Source organism: Struthio camelus, chromosome 1 (assembly GCF_040807025.1).
Source record: "Struthio camelus isolate bStrCam1 chromosome 1, bStrCam1.hap1, whole genome shotgun sequence".
In the NCBI taxonomy this organism is placed as follows: domain Eukaryota; kingdom Metazoa; phylum Chordata; class Aves; order Struthioniformes; family Struthionidae; genus Struthio; species Struthio camelus.
The window spans coordinates 337,848-357,347 of NC_090942.1; the positions used below are offsets into that span (position 1 = coordinate 337,848).

General features: G+C 43.9%; 1 protein-coding gene across 11 annotated transcripts in view; it reads left to right on the forward strand.

The window, feature by feature from the left end:
* SHANK3 (SH3 and multiple ankyrin repeat domains 3) overlaps positions 1–19,500 on the forward strand; it is a 385,552-nt gene that overhangs the window by 80,078 nt on the left and 285,974 nt on the right. The window lies entirely within an intron of this gene.

Genomic DNA, 19,500 nt, shown 5'->3' on the forward strand with positions numbered 1-19,500 from the left:
TATAGAGTCTCAAGTGTGACCACAATGATGTCATACAATTCCTACAAATTTCATGAGTGATCCCTGCGAGAAGCGTTATCATATATGCAGTCACTCTGGTTAAATGTATGCATCTGCCCCTGTCATTAGAACAGCTGTTTGTTCTGGATGGAAATTGGTAGGGAATTGCTGAGCAGATATTCTGCATGTGCTGGAAATCTGCCACATTCTGGTTGTGCTGCACCCGCTTTTTCTCTCATGCGGAAGAAGTTTACATGTGTAGTGAGTCCTTTGTGTCCTGAGGTACTAACATTTCCTGAAAATGCACTAAATACCTGTGCAGCCTGTGTACCATGAGTACACAGGGAAGCTGGAAATTCTTCTGACTGTTTTTTGGCAACCACAGTGAATTTGCTATGGTTGTCCTTGAAAACCTCTGTTGCAAGCTGCTCGAGTGGTGTTACATTCTGCAAAAGGATATGTCATTTAACTGTTAAGCATATATTTTCATGTGAATTAAGCCTACAGTCATAAAAAGTGTACGTACAACCTCTATGTGTAATTACCATGATTGTATGTACAAATTATGCATCTGTGTGGAGATATCCGTTAATTACATATTTTTGTGTACAGGTGTAAGGAACTAAAAATGTTTATGTAGTTTCAGGAAATGAATATATAGCTTATTTTCTTAATCTATTTAGAAGTGATTTCTTTAGTAAAACTGAGACCATGTTGCTTACAAGCTGTGTTACGTATTGGTTTGGATGCTGAGTGAAAAAAGGGTCTTGACGGTCAAATTGAGTGTTTCTTGTAGGCAGTCCGATATTTTGTCACATAGAGGAACTTTAATCTAGATTTACACCAGGGTGGTGGACACAGCCACCATCATAGAATGAGTTCACCTAAGTTTAAGCGTGTCCAGTGCAGATCCCTGCACTGCATCTAGCTCTCTGGTGCCCCGTAACAGCTGACAGAGCTGGGAGGGTCATTTATGTGGTGAAGTGCAGGTGTTTCCGGAGGAGGGGAATCTCGCCCGTACCGCCACTAGCTGCCCTGGGAGCCTGGGGTGCCTGGCTCCAGTGGGTGCTGAAGACACAGGACCAGAGGAACCCCAGTCCAGAGAGCTTTGCTCTTAATGACTAGTGTCATTGCTGTGCCCTACTCACCCGCAGCGAATGCTAGGAGGTGCATCAGGTAAGCCCTGAGAGCCCCTTGTGAGGGATGTTGTCCCATGACGCTCTTCTCTATGAAATCCACCTTTGCTTAGACCTTTCTCTGCCTGTTCCATGTTATCTACCACCCTGGGAGATAGGTCGTGAAAGGGCTTGTGTGGATGGAGGCAGGAGGGTCTGCCATGCTCACGGATACTGCTGCTCTTTGGGGAACTTTTACTCTGGGAAATGAGTCAGTTCTCATCTGACTTCTCTCTGATTTAACCTAAAAATATTTAGTTCCAGAAAGGGACATCTTCCAGGAAACTGCTGCTTCCTTAACAAATGAGTTGAACTTTGGGAATCCAGAGATGGAGAAAGAGGAACTTCCTGTTTTGGCATTTGTAGGACATGGGACAGCTGATGAAGGAGTGGTTGGTGGTATAGCAGATGGTGGAGAAAAACCAGAGCAGAAAGCCATTTGTTCTTGCTCATGGCCTGCAGAGTCCTAGCAAGTGCTAATGAGGAAGAGAAAACAGTGTTTGTCTTTTGCTTTTTGAAGTAGTGTGACTACTTGGAAGTTTCTGTTCCAGAGAATGAAAACTGTGCTTAGTAATCCAGTCAGGTTGTTTATTGACAGAAGTAGAACCTGATCCAAACCAGAATTTGATATTAGTGATACGTGCTCCTATCGGTTCCTGGCTTTCAAATAGAAACTCTGTTTGCTCACTATTTCAGCATGTCATTAAGTCACTGACTGCTGTGAAGTCTGGCACTTCCTCATGTATCGTCTTTATGTAGTTGTGGTAATGTGGTGCTACGTTTCTGCGATGCAGTTTCAGCATGGCAGAGGAAAGGTGAGTCTGTATGAGGGCGCATGTGTGCTACCCATAGCTTCCGTGGCTAAGAGATCATATAAATACTCTCTTTTTGCGTGGCTATTTAGTCAGATTACTGCACATGCCTGTTGTTAAATTGATTGTTACTGTTAATCAGATAGTTTGGTGTCAGTTGCCTGAGATGACTCAAGATAGCATTGAATAATTTAGAGATTTTAGAAGTTGTAATCTGCTTCGTTATCCTCCTTGAGGCAAATCAGCCTGGGGTAGTCTGCCACATCTCTGTGTGTGGTTTGTTAAGCTCTTCCAGCTACTAACTGGCCTAACACAATGCTTGTGGAGTATAGTGCTCCATCTGTATGGTGGTACAGGAATGCTGAGTGCATGTTCACCTCCGTGTGGTTAATAGCAGGTTTCAGGAAAGAGTGTAAGAGCAGAGTAGGTTTAGGATTAGAGTTTACCCAGCACATCTTTCCAGCTTCTGGCAGTCTTCAACTTACTATTTTCCTGAACCAGAGTTTGTACTTACGTCACTGTCTTTAGTTGCTCTTAGCTTACTTTTCTTCCATAAACTGAGTCCCCTGTGTAGATGCAGTCCTTCCCAAAGCTCCACAGCCTCATCCAAATACTTTCTTCTCCCTGAAGGATGGAGACATCATTTTTCAGGTGGACTATTGTATACCTGAAATATGCTGTATGAAAATAAAGCTTCCTCCGACCCTCCTATCCCCCTCTTTCTTTTCCTTCCAGCTGCTTTAGCAGTATCTGTAGTGGAGGGTCAGAAGCAAAGTGCCACCTGGGCACTAGCTGTCTCAAATCTCTAGCCTCTCATCTGTCTTAGGGTGCTTACTGACCAGACTGGATATATTGACCACTGGAGCATGCTGTGGGTCAGGAGCCACACCAGTAGCATAGTACTTTGAAGGGTGAGATGAGTCTGAGGCCTTCTGTCTTCCGGTACAGTGTTTGTGGCTCAGAGACAGTAAAAAGCGTCCATCGTACCGACAAGTGTGGAAGGATAGGCTCTCATCTCAAGCCTGGGCTATGAAAACGGGCAGTTGCATTGTGCATGTGATGTACTGCCATCCAATTTAAACAATACGAAGATACCCAGCAGAGGGCTGGAACGAGCAGGCAGATGCACTGGGTAGGCAGTTGTACAAACATGGTGAATGCTTGCTGAATCACTCAGTGACAGCCTTCCTCTTCCCTCGGCAGGGTCAGGCATGAGGGTTATGATTTTTGACAAAATGCCAAACTGTCAGCATGGCTCTAGGGCTCTCAAGGGCAGAAGTTTTCTCCAGGCTCATTCCTGCTTTACTCTCTTCTGCCTCTCCCCTTGCAGTTCCCTGATCCCTGAAGTCACAAGGAGCATTTGGCAGAACAGAGCTGAGGCCTTTGTAACATGCCAATGTGGCTTTCCCCGTGTAGGAACGCAGATCTAATGTCTAGTCCTTCCTCTGCCTGACCATCCACGTGTGATCTGCTGTAGGCATGTGTGCCCTCTCATGTTAGGCCGATGAACACTTTCCCTTTGCCAAGCCCATGGGAATGTGCACACCTTGCTGTCCCCCATTCTCATTGATTGCTCATATAAAGCAGAAGATATGTGGGAGCATTTCATTTTCTGTGCATTGTCTTGTTGAAATTGTATGCTCTGCTGCTATAGGCTTGGAGCTGCGTAACATGTCGTTTTCTGTCTCTTTCTTTTGTCTGTCAGCTAGTTCTTCTAAGTTTCTGTGACTTATGATGGCTGAGTATCATCCTCCGCACCGTAACACACTGGGGGAAGATCTCATTCCTGGCAAGAGTTTCTTTTACCGTTCCATTTGGCTTGGCACCAAAGTGGCTAGGAGTGAGATCAGCAAAATCTTCTGCATGAGAAGACCATGGAAACCCCATTTGACCCTATGTCCGCCAAGGCAGACATTAGAGACTTCCAGCCATGGATGCTCTTCTCAGAAGCTTGTCACAGGAAGGTGCCACTTTCTCTTGCTTTTGCTTCCTCAGTTTGCAAAGGTCTGGTCCTCCCTGACTCATCAAAGTAGCTCAGAAGTTGCCAAATGGGCCACCATTGCCATGACTACATCTTGGCTCTGATTCATGCAATGGAGGCCGAAGGCTCACCCCATGTCATCTTGCTTGACTCATGCTCCACCTTTGATGCATCTTGTTACAGTTTGATTGTGCAGTTTCATTGTGCAACAGTTGAAGCGCTATTTCCTTGCTATGAACTTGAGCTCTCACTGAAGTTTGCCATCCTCTATGACTTCCTTTCCCTGATACTAGGCAGGGCTTCCTTTCTGAGGCTTGTGTATTCTCCAGAATACCCCTTCAGGCTGCTTTAGATGCACTGGATACTGCCTGTTCTGTAGGAAGACTTTCATAACCTTCCGTCTGATGATTATTCTCTCTTCTGATGACGTTCTGCACCCCCACCTCCCTTTAAAGACTCAGATTTATCCTAAAATCACTGAGCATCTCTTCTTCTGTCCTGAGAAAGAAACCTACCTGTCATCAAGGTCAGAGGCCTCCAAATTTCCCAATGACCTCTGAAAGCTAGGCATTTCAGATAGGTTTATCAAAGACTTCCCATTATGTATCATTTGTCTGCTCCAGTCTTTCTAGTCTACTGAGGGTACTAGGCAGGAGCTCTGAAGATGCCACATGCCCCTTTGTCCTCTAGACTCCCTTTCTGGGTCTTTTCTCACTTCTTCTAGGATTTTATTGCGTTGATATCATACAACGTTGGACGCTTGGGTACCGAACAATCACCAACAGCTGCATGTTCCACTTCCCCTTACTTCTACCTCACAGTCTTCTTTCCCTCTCCCTTTTCACGGACACTTTTCATGAGTCTATCTTGCCTGGAGATAAATGCTAGAAAATGCTTCACTAGAAAAAGACCCAGATCTGCTTCAGGGCCTTGAGGGCACTAGTAGGCCTTACTGGCCCTAACCAGCCTCACCTGGGCCCTCCACTCACCCCTGCCCATGGGCCCAAGAGCCAATTTAAGCTCAGGCCTCAGCCCTCAGTCCTTGCGTAAGCTGTGTTGTAGGAATACCAGTCTCCAGCTCAGCCACAGCCGTTCCTGTGCTTGGCCATGGACACAGCTGATCTGGACCTGCTGACTGTCTTCTGGCCTGACCTCACACCAGCCGTGTCACTATGGGCCTTCCTGGTGATCCCTGTGCTGTGTCTGACTCTGGTTACCCTCACCAGATCTGATCCTGACCCTGATGTGTGGCTTGACTTCCTGGCTTGACCTTGGACCTTCCTTGTCACCATGGACTTCCTTAGTAATCTTGACTCGTTTGCACCTGACTCCCTTTCTGGGTAGTTCAAGAAGGCAGCACTAGGCAGTGTTCTGTATTTTAGGAGGAGGAAGACTTTTCTGTAAGTCTTGATCTTCAAGAGGTGCATTATATTGTGATAAGATTGATCCGGTGTCACTACTTGAGTTTTGTTCTCGCATGGGACTTGTGATAGCTCAGAGTCCTTCAATCCTTCAGGTCAGCCTGTCTACAGTTTCTTGGAGGTTTTACCAAAGCATTAAGTGCTAGCTGCTGTTCAACTGCAGTATTTTGGGTTTCTTTTCCCTTACTTTATTGACAGGTTGACAGAGTAATCCCAAGAGAGGCGACCTTTCAGATTCTGTGAATGACTTTGTCTCTTTTTGAGCATGTGAATGACATGATTTGACTTGGAAATGAAACCTTTGCAAGCTGAACTTTATCAGAATAGTTGTCGATTCCCAGATGAGCATGTTTCATGTGCAGACAGTCTCTCCTAACCTTGATTTGGCACTGCTTGGGCTACCAAAGAGAAATTGTCTTGCAAGGTGTATGGCCTTTGTCGTCTTCTTGGAAATAGCTGCTGTGTCAAGTATGTGTACTTTGTGTGTCCTCCATTGATCCTCAGCGTTCAGAAAGTTTCCATTTATATGTGGCAGGATCAGGCTGATATCCACAGAAGAGAGCCCCTTGCCTTTCACTTCTGCCTTCCTGAAAGGATGCTGGATATGACTTCCTGGATTGAGGAGCCTATCAGAAGTTCTGTTGCTCAGATTTTATGTCTGATTCACTTCCATGTTGTAGATGGGCCATGTGAAATGGCCTTCCTGACTCGCTTGGGATTTGACATCCAGCTGATGAGAAGTGGTTGACTTTTGGGATCAACATTGACAAGGGCGTGTGAGAGAGGGAGATACCCTCTACTCTTTCAGAAGCCACTGCCCTTGTGGCTCATGTCCAGCTTGCTGTCTACCAAAAGCAGTAGGGCCTTTTCCACAGAACTATAGTCCCCAGCCTTTATCATTGCCAGTGTTTCTTCCTTCCCAGGGGCAGGACTTTGCATTTGTCCTTATTGAATTTCATAGAGTCCCTACTGGTCCATTCCTCCAGCCTGTCCAGGTCCTTCTGGATAGCAGCCCTGTCCCTGAGCGTATTGACCAGTCCCTCCAATTTGTTGTCACCTGCAAACTTGACAAGAGTGCACTTCACTACCTCCTCCACATCTCTGATAAAGATGTGATCATCAGGACAGACCCTTATGGTGTTCCACTTACCACTGGCCTCCAGGTAGAGAACAACCCATTAATAACCACTCCCTGAGCCCAACCACCCAAGCAGTTTTTTACCTACCTAGCTGTCCACCCAACCAGACCATTTTATCCTTGTACTTCTGTACAAATAGACTGCACCTTCCCATGTCTTATCTCTGTCGTCCTTCTCTGAGTCCTCTGAGATATCTGCTGGCTTTGCTACCTCGGTCTCAGAAAGGTTGGGACATCTGATTCACTGCAGCCTCACAACAATGCGCCTTGTGTTGTGGGGCTGGACAGTTGTTGCTGCCATGGGAATCCTGCTCTTTTCCGCGTAGAGAATTCCTTATAAACAGCAGAAGAATTCTAAACTGCTGCTGCTTAGTAGCCATATTGAACAGTTTGTTTCTGTTTAGCCGTGCCTGTGCAACTGTTCCCTGGTGGGATCATCAACCTAGCTACTCTGGTGCAAGCTGTGGGTATGGCACTCCCCCCCCCCCCCCGTATTATATCCTTTGGTTTCTTATCGCCTGGCTAATCACTGCTAGCACATGAGCTGTTGCTTTTCTTTTTGCCCCTCGTTTGCAGATGTCTCAAGGATTGACTTAAGTGTTTCCTCTCTCAGGAATCCAGTACTCTGGTGTCGTGTCTCAGCAAGCTTGCACGTGAAACTTCTGGATCTTTTTTTTTCTTCTCACCTTTCATTTAATAAAAGTAGTCTTTCTGGTTGCCATTGCCTCTGCTAAAAAAGCAGGAGAAGTCAAGTCCTTACAGCTAATCTGCCTTGCACTGTATTTTTCAATGATCTATTAGAGATGCCAGCAGTTTCTCTCTAAGGAGGAATCTAAATTTTACCATGGAAAAAATACTGACTTCCCGTTTTTCTTTCCCAAACCCCACATATCTAACATGGAGTCTGTACTTTGTGTTCTTGATATCAAGATGGATCTTTTTTTGTCCAGACAGTTTTGGAGGTCCCCTGGGCTGCCCCTGTATATTCCTGGAAGATCTGTGGTTCAGCCTTCTCTCCATAATGGCTATGTCAGACCTTGCTATAATTAGCTATAGGGAGCTTCCTACCCTAATCAGAAGTGTGCTGTTAGTACCTGAATGACTTCAGGGACGGTTGATGAATATTTCTACCATTGATATTTCTGGTGTGGACACCTAGAGCTTGACCCCTGCCTCCCCAAGGTACAATGTTATCACTACATCTCAGAGCTGATGTAGACCTGGTGGAGCAGTTTGCAGCTGCTGCTTGCCTGGAGGACTTCAGGACCCCTCTACAGCAGGGCTGCAACTGCCTCCGTGTCGCTCACAGTGCAAACATACGCACAGGCTTGGTGAAGAGTTGCAGTTCCTCAAGCTACTTTGTCCACATGCGGGCTTACTGTGCCCCTACCTTTTTCCAGAGGCCTCTGAGGTACTGACTTATTTCTCCAAGGTTGAAGAAGATCTGAAATGCTGATGGGCACACTGTACCTTTTGTGTTCAGGCTCAGAAGAAGAGGAACAATGGAGAGCTCTTATCAGAGTCCAATATTCTCTGACCAGGTTCTTTCAGATAAGCTGCACAGGGATGGTTTAACGTTTAATATTAAAGTTTGCTTTGAAGGTATTTGATGTTACATGGGATTTTTGATTTAGCAGAATGATACAGCGAGATACTGAAATCACAGTGCAAGTGTAAGTTACACTTTGCAAAATATAGCAATTGCAATATACAGTTCAATCACAATACCAATGTGGTTCCTATTACCAGTCTCTATAATATCCTCACTGTTATGATGCTGGGCATCCCCAGTCTCTGGGAAGGAGTACATGGGTTGAAGCCAGCTCAAGATTGTTGCTATCTTTGAAATTCTTTTGTTAGTTGTTCACATTTTATATACATGGCTCAGTCCAACATAGAATAATCTTTCCCCTGCCCTGTGCTGGTCTGGCTATCTCTGGGCGAAACACTTACACCAGTTGGCACTTACACCAGTTGGTCCACTCAGCAGATAAAGCTGCTTATCTAAAACAAAGGTCAGCCTTCAGTCCCCTTTGTTGAGATAAAGTCAGCTTTCTGTGCAACAGCTGTGGTTGAGTCACACCCTACGTTATTCCTGAGCTTCATGGGCACCTTGTCCTTGTCCATCTCCTCTAAGCCTTCTTCCACTGTAGGGGTTTAGTGGTAGGTCACAGCTCCATGGGTAGTTCAAAGGGAAATGAATCCCACTGTCGATATGAGGATGTTTGTAGTTCACATCTGTGTTCACATGGGTAAATGTGCCTTAGAAATCTCTGGTCACTGGTAAGTAATCTTTCTTTCTGCATATATTCCTTCCAGTCCTCCTTTCCCAGCAGTAAAGGAAGATACTTTATCACACCTTTGACAGGACCTATCAAAAAGTGGACTCAACAGTGGAAGAGGGAATAATTACGTGATATCATCTGAAAATCCTTTCACAATCTTCTTACATAAGAAACCCTTTAGCTCAGTATGAATGTGAGTGGGTGATTCTTGTATGAAGTTAGACCTAAAAATCTTCAAACATAAATCCTGACTTCTCTCCTGTCTAACATGTGTGCCAATGGAGCTGTGGAATTGCTTGTGTTGGCTCATCCCAAACGGTTCTAAAGTAAGTTTTAAAGTTCAGACAAGTTTCTTAATGATCAGTACATGCTAATTTTGTACAAACTTCTATGTCCTCATGACACTCATGGTTGAACTTTTCCATTTATATATAAACAGGATTATCATATGCTGAATATAAAAATAACATGCAAGTAGTTACTCAAATTTCTTCTCATTTTGCTGAAATTTTACGATCGGAGCTTCTCTTTGTCAAAAAGTTATCCTTTTGATTACTGCATTTTTGTGATGTTTCAGGTAAAATTATTCTGAACGGGTTTTTTTTGTGTGTGGATAATTCATGCTATTAGCAAACAGTTTCTTGTTACAAGTAGTACAGGTTTTGTTGTAGAGAGTTTCTATGGCTTCAGTGCTCTCAGTCACTTATACTAAAATCAGTACTTCTCAACAGGTAAGACTAACCTTGGTAATAAAACTCAAGCACATCTCAGAGGTTTTAGACTGCTTTTAACTCAGCTATGAGCATTTCTGATAAATCCCTAGCTTGACATAAGGAAATCATCGCATGAGTGCATGCATAAAAGTTGTATTTCTACTATCTCTTGGACCCGGGTCTGCCTGCACAGCCAAGATGATGCTCAGCGTTGGCACTTGTTGCTTTGTGACGGGCTGATGCTGAGCAGGGGATCCTGTTGGCCCGCAATGACAGCCCAAGGCATCATTGGGCGAGCAACGTGGGGATCGGCAGCACTGTCTCACGTGCTGTCCCTTAGCGAGGAGGCTAAGGTGTCCCCTTCTGGCCATGGTGATGTGGGCTTGTCAGGAGGTGACTCAGACTTCCAGGATGTGTCCAGCAAGAAATGAGTGGATGGTCTCAACTCATGCACCTGTGAAGGGGTGAGGTACCACCAGAGTGGTGTTTAACTACCTGGCATGGGATTCCCCTGATGAAATGCAACACTTGGATATGAGCAACTGTCAAGGCTGCCTATGGCATTGGTGGGGAGCTACTCAACAGATCCTGCAGGGTTTAGGGTGTGATTCATCCCTCAGATGTACTGTAGGGTGAGACATAGATGCCTATACCATGGCTTGATTTCGTTCCTAGCTCTTCAGTGATAACATAGCTACGACAGTTTCACATGGAAAACTAATAAAATTATAGAACCACAGGATCACATAGGTGGGAAGGGTCCCCTGGAGGCTTCTAGTCCTATCCCTGCTGAGAGCGGGGCCTGTTAGCACAGGTTGCTCAGAGCCATGAATAAGTGAGTACCCACAGCCTTGAGCTTCCTGTTGGCCCATTTCTCCAGCTTATGGAGGTCCCTCTGAATAGCAGCCCTGCCCTCCTGCACACTAACTGCTCCTGAGTTTGGTATCACCTGCAAACTTGCTGACAGTGAACTCCATCCCACCATCTAGGTTATTAATAACAATATTAAGTGGTGTGGGCTCCAGTATCCATCCTTGAGTAATTATCTAGTAACTAGCCACTAGTTGGACTTTGTAGCTGTCATCACTACCCTTTGAGCCTGGCCATTCAGCCAACTTTCCGCATTTCTTATTGTCCGCCTATCCAAACCGTCTGCTGTAAGGATTGTATGGGAGACCGCATCAAACATTTTCCTAAATTCAGGGTAAACAACATTCCCTGTTCTCTCCTTGTCCGCAGAGCCAGTCATCTCGTCAAAGAAGGCAATAGAAAATTAGGACTGAAAAGGAACCTGAGAGGTCATTTTGTCTGTTCTCCCCGCCTCGCTCCTCCCCCCCCACCCCAGCCTTGACTGCTGGATTAGCTCTATGTAAATGTTTTATGACTGATGTTGCCTAACCTGTTTGTGAGACCCTTCTGTGCTGGAGGATGGCTACAGCCTCCCTAGGTAGTCTGTTTTCGTGCTTAACTGTCTTTACTGTTAGAAAGCTTTTTCTGACACCTAACCTGAATCTTTCTTTTTGAGTTTTAAGCCCATTACTTTTCCATGGTTATTGAGAACAGATTATTTTTGTCCTCACTGCAGCTGCTTTTTTCTGTTTTTTACAGCCTCATCACCCCTTCCACACCTAATCTTCTAGTCTCTGGACTGAATACCCCAGAGCATTCAGGTTTTTCTGACTGAGACCTTGAAAACATGATCTGATCATTACTGTTGATTTACTCTGGATTCTCCCCATATCATTTATTTAATTCAGTTCCTAAAAGTAGCTTTCAGCTGAAACCCTACCTGTTCTGTACAGAGCAGAGGGATTACATCACATCTTATTAGTGAGACTGCTAATTGTAAATCCTGATACGTTTTTCCTTTTCTACCACAGCATGACTCTGTTGACTCATGTTCAGCTTGTGATCCTGTAAGCCTCAGATCTTTTTTCAGTTGAACTGTTGCCTGCTGTCTTCCAGCTTGTATTTGTGCTTAGTATCATAGACTCATAGAATAATTCAGATTGAATGGACCCCTGGATGTCTCTAGTCGAACCCTCCTGCTCAGAGAGATGCCAAGTCCAGAGCTGTATGACAGTGTGCAGGGCCTTACCTGGGCAAGGCTGGGAAGTCCCTGAGGCTGGAGTGCTACCACCTGCCTTGTTCCCGTGCTTACCTATTCTCCTGGCGAAGAGTCTTTGCCCAAGCCAGGTTTCCCCTGTTGCAACTTGTGGCCATTTTCTTACTCTTTCTCTGTGCACCTTGGAGAAGAATCTGACTCCATCTTCTGTCGTCTCCCTAAAAAAGTAATCTCATTTATGAATTTAATAAGCATGTATTCCAGCATCCAGGTTGCTAATGAAAAAATGGAATACTGCTGAACCTGTCCTGTGAAATAGATAGGGATAGTGTCCTGTGAAACCCATTTAGCATACCTTTTTAGTCTGACAGTGAGTCACGGGTGAGCTTTCTGATCAGTATCCAATTGGTAGTAATTGCATCTAGATTTAATTTCTGTAGCTTTTGAGAGTGTCATGTGAGACTGTCAAAAGTTTTACAGACTACAGCTATTTATCTTCTATTTTTTCACTCTTCACAAAGGCTGACCTGTTACCTTGTCATAGAAGTAACTTGGATCACTTACATTTGGCTTGCTCTTTATAAATTCCTGTCGTCTGCCATCTCTGCTTACAAATTACCTGCTTCACCCAGCGTTTTTCTGGACGTTAAAATTAAGTTGCCTGGTCTATAGTGCTATGCTCTTCTCTTTCCTGTCCCACACCTTTGTAAAGCTAGTCAGTCTCTTCTAGTTTTCTGAGAACTTTCAAAGATTATCAGATTTAACCACTAATGTCTGTGATTTCTTCTAACAGATTTTTGGCAGTGTGATTCAGCTTTATGGTCTGTAAATGTCTGGTGATTTGCAGAAAAGCAAAGGTGATTCATATACTGATTGCAGAAACAGGCACAAAGGCAAATACTCCCCCAAATACTGTGCCAGTTTTATCCGGCTCAACTGATTTGCTGATTTGGTGGTATTTGCTGCATGATCACAGCCAATTTTGGAGTAAAAACGGAAGCAAAAACCCTTCGGCTTTCTTCATACCAAAGCTTTCATCCCCTGTTGAGTTGCAGGTGCACTCTTCTGTTGATCTGCTCTTACAGCTTGTGCATTATAAAAATCTTTTACTATTTTCCAGCTATTCTTTGCACACCTTGCTGTTGTATCTTGTTTTGTACCTTGACCTTTCTCAATCTTTTTTGCATCTGTCCTGCATCTAATTGGGCCTTATAACCTGGTAACACTTGGAATGGTTCTCCTTAACAATTTACACTTTGATGTTATCTTAATATATCATTTGTTTCAGCTTTTTAGTACAATGCAAGCACATTGTAAGATGTGTTTTCCTTAAAAATTTGTATCTTGTTGCTTTAAAATAGACATCGTGGTCCGAACTCTGCAATTTGCAGTCATGTTACCCAGGCAACAGAATTTGCTCAAAAAGAGGGGTTTTGTTAAAGAATGTCTTCAGTTAACTGTGATTTTTCTAATTTATCTTAAATTTTAGCTTACAGTGTTTGGATTTCTTGCTTGTTAATGACATCATATCTTATGATGTCATAGAACATAATACATTTAATTCTACTTACGTAGATTGTAAGTGTTCAGTGTTAAGCATACATTGAAGGGAAAGATAAAGCTAGTAGTTACTTTACAATTTAGTTAGCTTAACTGTAAACTCTTGCTAGCTAACTGCCATTGTTCCTCAACATGTGTAAAACAGAAACAGCATCTGCTGTTTGATGTGCTTTAAAGACTTAATCCTAACTTATGCCAAAAATTTTAGCTGATGTGAGAATGTCCACCACATTGTTTTATTAATAAGGTCCCTATTTTTCTTGTCGCCACCGCAACGGTAACCTTGTACTCCTCCTACCTTGTTCTCTCTTGTTAAACATTTGGATTTCAAGGGGTAGTGGGTTTTTGTAAGTGTATTCAGAGCCCGCTGATTTTGATCTCTAACTCTACTATTGTAGACATTAAATTAATTTATGGAGATGTGGAGCTCCAGTGGGCACTTGGAATGGTTACTCGACCTGTTAGGTACCAAAAATGCAACACCACTTCCTCAAACTTGCTGCATTTGCTATCTAGTGAAAAAACAGGATTTCTTCAGTTTTTAAAAGTATGTTCATTAAACATTAACATGAAATTGATGAAATGTTGGACCTGTGAAAAAAGCTTATTATCTGTGCTTAAACTCTGTTATCCTTAATGATCAGATAACATAACCGAGCCTATTCTAACTGTTCTTATACTTGAATTTAATTAAAAACTTGCTTATAAACCAGATTTTAAGAGTAGCTCGCAATGCAAATAAACTACTGATTGCAATGTCTAATTGCTCCTTTTTGAGTGTCAGCAGTTTCCACATGAGACTGGCACCTATTGGTCTTGAGCATGGCATAAGTGGGGCTTGACACCTTTTGAGGTGCTCAGCATCTGTTCCCACCATCTCGTTTTGCTTCTCCAGTCACGGAGGAGGTGTTGCCTTTGCAGATCTCTGGGTTTTTTTGATGCGCCAGAGGCGTAACAAGCTTTGCTTGCGTATGGACAACTTCTCTTCATTTTTTCAGTCATGGTGCGTCTTTAAACCTATCGGGAATTATAGGGTAAAGCAAACTCCTCCCCTCATCTGAAAATACCATTACCTCTCTGGAGTGTGGTCTCTGTCTTAACTCAGGGCTGAAAATAGCAAAGGGCAGGGCAGGCAATCTGTTCTCCTTGGCCCAGAAGAGATGCAGAGAAGAGCGGGACATATGGCTTCACAGTTGCAAAGGTCCAAAATTACTACTGTGACTGCTCAGTTCATGCTCCTCTCACATGCATGCAGTCTGCAGGATGCAGATTAAAAGTGGGGTTGGGTCTACCTCTCCTGGTAAGCTAGGAAGTTCTGTTTTATTTCGGTGTTATTCTGCCTAATTTAATCTTCCTGCTATTAGATCTTATGTGTGTTGCAGTAATTGGAAAGCCTTGCAATCGGGTTTCTTCCCTATGTATTAGCACCGATGCATAGTGATCTGGACATCCATCAGTTTTCTCCGTTGATGAATAGAATAGTCTGAGCGCCTTTAACACTCACAGTTTAAGGCTTTTATATCTAATAGATCACTTTTATGTCCATCATTTGAATTTTCCTCGCTATTGCTATATCCTTCTTGAAACAGGGTCACTAGGAATGACCCCAGTATACTATATATAGGTCCTGCTACTGTGACATACAGAGCTTTTCACTGACTTGATGTTATTTCTAATTGATACTTTCAGTTGGTCTTTATAGGTACAGTCTTACCCTGAGAGTTCATGCTACTGTCCCTTTTTTTTTTTTCTCCTTACCTTTATGTTCCTGCTTTCTGAGAACAGTTTTACCTCTTGTAGCTATGTACTGTGGCCCTTTTTCATAGCCTGGCTGCACTACGACAAACATGAAGCTCAGATTCTGATCTAACGAGAACTTATTTGTTGTCCCGCCAGACTTTGTGCTGTCATCAGTTTTACCCTCTGAGAGTTGATACCTCTGGCTAGGGGGTCGTTACAAGCATAGAGTAGATTTGGACCAAGAACCTGAGCGATGCCACTTGGTAATGTCCTGCTTGATGATATCTCTATGTTAACAAATACATCTTGAGCTAGTTAAATTATGCATAACACACAACATTTATGTAATCAACATATCCTGGTCCCAGTCTGAATATGCTGTCGTGGAAAAAGATAAATGAATTGTATCACACAGTCCTGGGCAGGAATAGCTTGAATGGAGGTCAGGATACAACTTTTTCCAGGTAGTCCATGTAAGCAATCTGCCCTGCAGGTGTTTGTCAAATGTGCTGCAAAACTATCAGCTAAGGAGACTCTACAGCCGGTTAAAGTAGCTTGTCTTAGCGCTCCTCTCTGCTTAGAAAATCAGAAATTTATTCTTAGTTTTTTAACTTGTTTTTTGTCAAAGTAAGCATATGTTTTTGTCCAGAAGTGTAGTAGTAGAATAATTGATCACCATCTTTTTTGTAGCGCTCTTTTAAGATTTGGAAGACTGTTACCGTATCTTCTCTTAGTGTTCTGTCATTTAGGCTGAACAAGTCCGGTTCTTTCAGTCTTTCCTTAGTCGTCATGTTTTCAGAGTCTCTTTTTCACCTTGTTGCTTTGTATTTGTTTACATCCTTAAAGAACTGTGCCCGAAACCTGAACATATCATTCCGGATGGGGCCTCAATATCTTGTTAATACATCCTGGAATTAAAATTTGGCTTTCTGCAACATCATACAATTTTGTTGGTTTGTATTTAGTTTGTGTTCCACTGTTACCATACATTGCTTTCTACTTTATGGTGCCTAGCAAGTTGTTCTCCATTTTGTGTTTGTGCGTTTGATTTCTCCATTCTAAGTGTAACACTTTGTACTCGTCCTTACTGAGTTTCGTCTTGCTGATTGCAGACATAGTAGTTTCTGTCAGCCAGACTCATAAACTTGTCAGTCAAACTTTGTCGTCGTTGTCGTCGTCTTTTTTTTTTTTTTTAACAAGATTTATTTTCCTAAAACTAGGGAAATTATCAGCAAAACAAGAATAAAATATAATTAGATTCTGGAATGTAAAACTGGCATAAGGTCTGCAGGAGAAGATAATTTAGAAAAGCGTTCTAAATGCTAAATCTGCATCAGTATTATTAATGTACTGTATGTGGTCTCTTTGAAGATGTTAAAAAACAAACTAGGTATTGTGAGTGTAGTTAATACTTCCTGTGCAATATTATTTATATACTATTGTGGCAATTTTGAAAATGTTTCAAACAGCAAAGAAGCTAACTAGAAAAAGGTGCAGCAAGTTGTGAATGTGGTAGGAATATAAATGCAGGTATGGGCAAAAAATGCAATTGCAAAGCAAAAGAGAAGAGAAAAGGTGTGAATCACCACAGCTGAAAATATGAAGATAACTTCCAGCTTCTTAGTAGAAGGAGAACCGGGAAGGACATTAGGGAGGGAAACCAGTAAGGCAGGAACAGAATGAAATGCATGAAAAGAGAGAAGGCATATATTTTTTTCCTAGTAGTATTTCTACTCTGTAATCTATAATTTAGCCTTTCTATGGTTAGAATAAAACTTTATTTTAAAATTGTGGATTGTTTAGCATGCTCGGGTGAACTTGATACTCGCAGAAAATTGCTGTGGTGTGAGCAGCCTCTTCAGACCGTGTTGCGCACAGAGCAGCGCCGGGCTGCCCTCGTCACCGTGGCTCACCAGCCACGCAGGTGCCAGAAGAACATGCTTGGAGAGGCTGCGGTTGAAGGGGTTCAGTGTCTTCACTGAACTGCGCGAGGGCTAGTGACCTGCAGCCCCAGGGCACGGCGAGAGGGTCTGCAGATGGGCCGTCCACGGGGGCGGACGGCAGCAAGGCAGCTGGCGACAGAGGGACAGGTTCATTTTAACTCAGTGCCCTGGGACTGATGCCACATAACTTGGTCTGTAGTTTTGGAGGTCAGTGCTTTCCGTAATACTAAATGCTGAAAAGCACTAGTGATCCTCCAGTTCCCTGGAATTTCTCTAATTTTCCTAAGACCTCCTATTTTAATTGCGTGGAAAGTTCCTCCACTAGTGTATTTGAAGATTCTTTGTAAATTATCAGGCCTTTTTAATCTGAACATTAATTACATTTAGCAAATGCTGTCTCTCATCTTCCTTCATTATAGCAGGTAAATTTCCATTCCATACCTGTCAGCATTTGGGAAGAATACATTCCCTTGTTTCTATTAGCTACCTGCTTTCCTGCCTTTTCTGTGGTGGTGTTTACAGTTGTGTCATCTGCATCTAATGATGGACCAATGCTTGACCTATGTTTTTTTCTTCTTTGTGCTAGATTTAAAATGGATTTTCTCCTGGTAGATCACTGGTTTATTTAGTTGCTCTTATCAATCACTATATAGTTGAACTCTGGGCTTCCCGGTGCTAGAGTTACAAGATTGTAGAGCATGAGAAGACTGTGTCTGGCCCTGAATGATTTTCTGTCATCATGTAATAGGCTGTAAGCTGTTTTTTCTGAGAGGCCGAGCGTGGGCACGCTCGCAGAGCGCGTGCATGTGTGCGTCCCCCAGACTTCCGGCCTTTGCACGTCCCCCTCTCCCGCAGGCTGCCCGCGCGGGCACCTGGAGAGGTGCGTGCCTCTGCCCTGCTCGAGACATGCAGCAGTCTGCTTGCCAAGGAGCAGTTTTCATTGTCTGATGAACTTTTTTTTTTTAATTTACCTGCTCTCTCAAGACTTTCTTCTTATCCTCATTTTATTTGATTTGCCTTCTCTCCCTTTTCATTTGAAGCTTGTCTTGTAAAAAATTGATCAGGTTTCTGGCCTCCTGGCTCCCTCCCACTCCTCCTCCACTCTACGATGTGAGACTGATCTAATTCTGAGTCAGATGCCATCTCAGCTTCAATTATCCAGGTGATGTTGCTGACTTGAAATCTTCCCTGACCGGCAGCAGCCACCCTTCGGTTACAGATGTTACACAAAAGCGTCTGCTTTGTGTGGGAAGTTCAGCATTTCCCTCTCCTTCAGGCCAAGAGTCTGGCAGCTCTCAGGAGGTCTGACAGTCCTGCCTCTGGTTCTGGCGATGAGGACCACTCTGGGCGCAGATCTACATGCTCTCCAGGCCCTCTGGAGCATCCTTCAGTGCTGCCTGGACCAGAGGCCAAACTTTCACCAACTCTTACCCAAGACAATCTGCCTGACCTCTTTATCCTGTGCTGCCTGCTCTGGATTGCACTATTTGTCATGGCTCCTTCTGAACAAGGAGACCCAAGAAATATCTTCACTGCTCTGTCTCCCCTCTCTCCAATGTCTGGTATGCTCTTTCCGCAGGAACTGGTCATCTATGGGCCGTGTGCTGAGCTCTCTGTGACCAGTAACCAGCACCTAAAGTGTGCTTCATGGCCCTGGGAGGTTTCTGTGCAGTTGCCATCATGGCTCTGGCCAAATCTGTTCTTGTTGCCTTGCAGAATATTTCTCTGGACCTTCAGGAAGTGCACCCAACCCACCTTTGGTCTCTACAAGAAGCCAAAGCTCACTTCCAGAGCCTTTCTACAGCATGGCAAATTCACGGGACTTGTGACCTCCAGGATATCCTGCTCATAGGCCCTCATGGCTGCCCGACACCCTGGTGACGTGGCCTGCAGGAGTCTTTGATAGCAGGGTGCAGGGGAGGTAACAACACCCCATGAACAACACCCCAACACCACTACTGTTGGTGCTCACACCAGTACTCCCTGGTCAACTCACTACTGCTCCCCTTGCAGCCTGTGCTGATGGTCATCAGTCTGGCTGGAAATGACAGTCCTGAAAGAGATGAGATTTGCTCCTCAGGGTCTGCAGCTCAAGTTTCTCCTTCTCCCGCAGCTTGAAAGCCTCCTGAGCGTGATGGCTCCACAATGTCTTCTTATGCTTTGTTAGCTTCACAGGAGCAGAGTTAAGGACACTCTGCTCCCCCTTGCGGGAGGGGATCACAGCATTATCTGCCTCCCTTGAGGACAGTTTTTATGCCTCTCATTAGGAGAATCATCCTTTTTTCCCAACAGCTCCATAAGCCTCATCTGAAAATACTGATAAAATTCGTCTCTCTTGGCCTGGAGCTAAATGGTTGTAACTTCAGGAGATTGTTCTGTTTCTTGTATGTGTTTATCTGCACCTGTTGTCTGATGCAGCTCATTAGCAGATACTTCTTGTAGGCCTGGGGGCAGAATGTTGATCTAGCTGCCTGGCTAGAGTTCCTCCCCTAAATCAAGGGCTCTGTGTGTGGTCCATAGAAAAAAGTAAATACTCATTTCCTGTATAGGCGATGGACAGTGAGCGGGGTGTTTCCAAGAGGTGTTGGTTCTACTGCATACGTATAGCATGGTTGGTTTGCATCTCAAATGTCCTTTATACCTGCATTTGTTCCAGATCAACTGTGT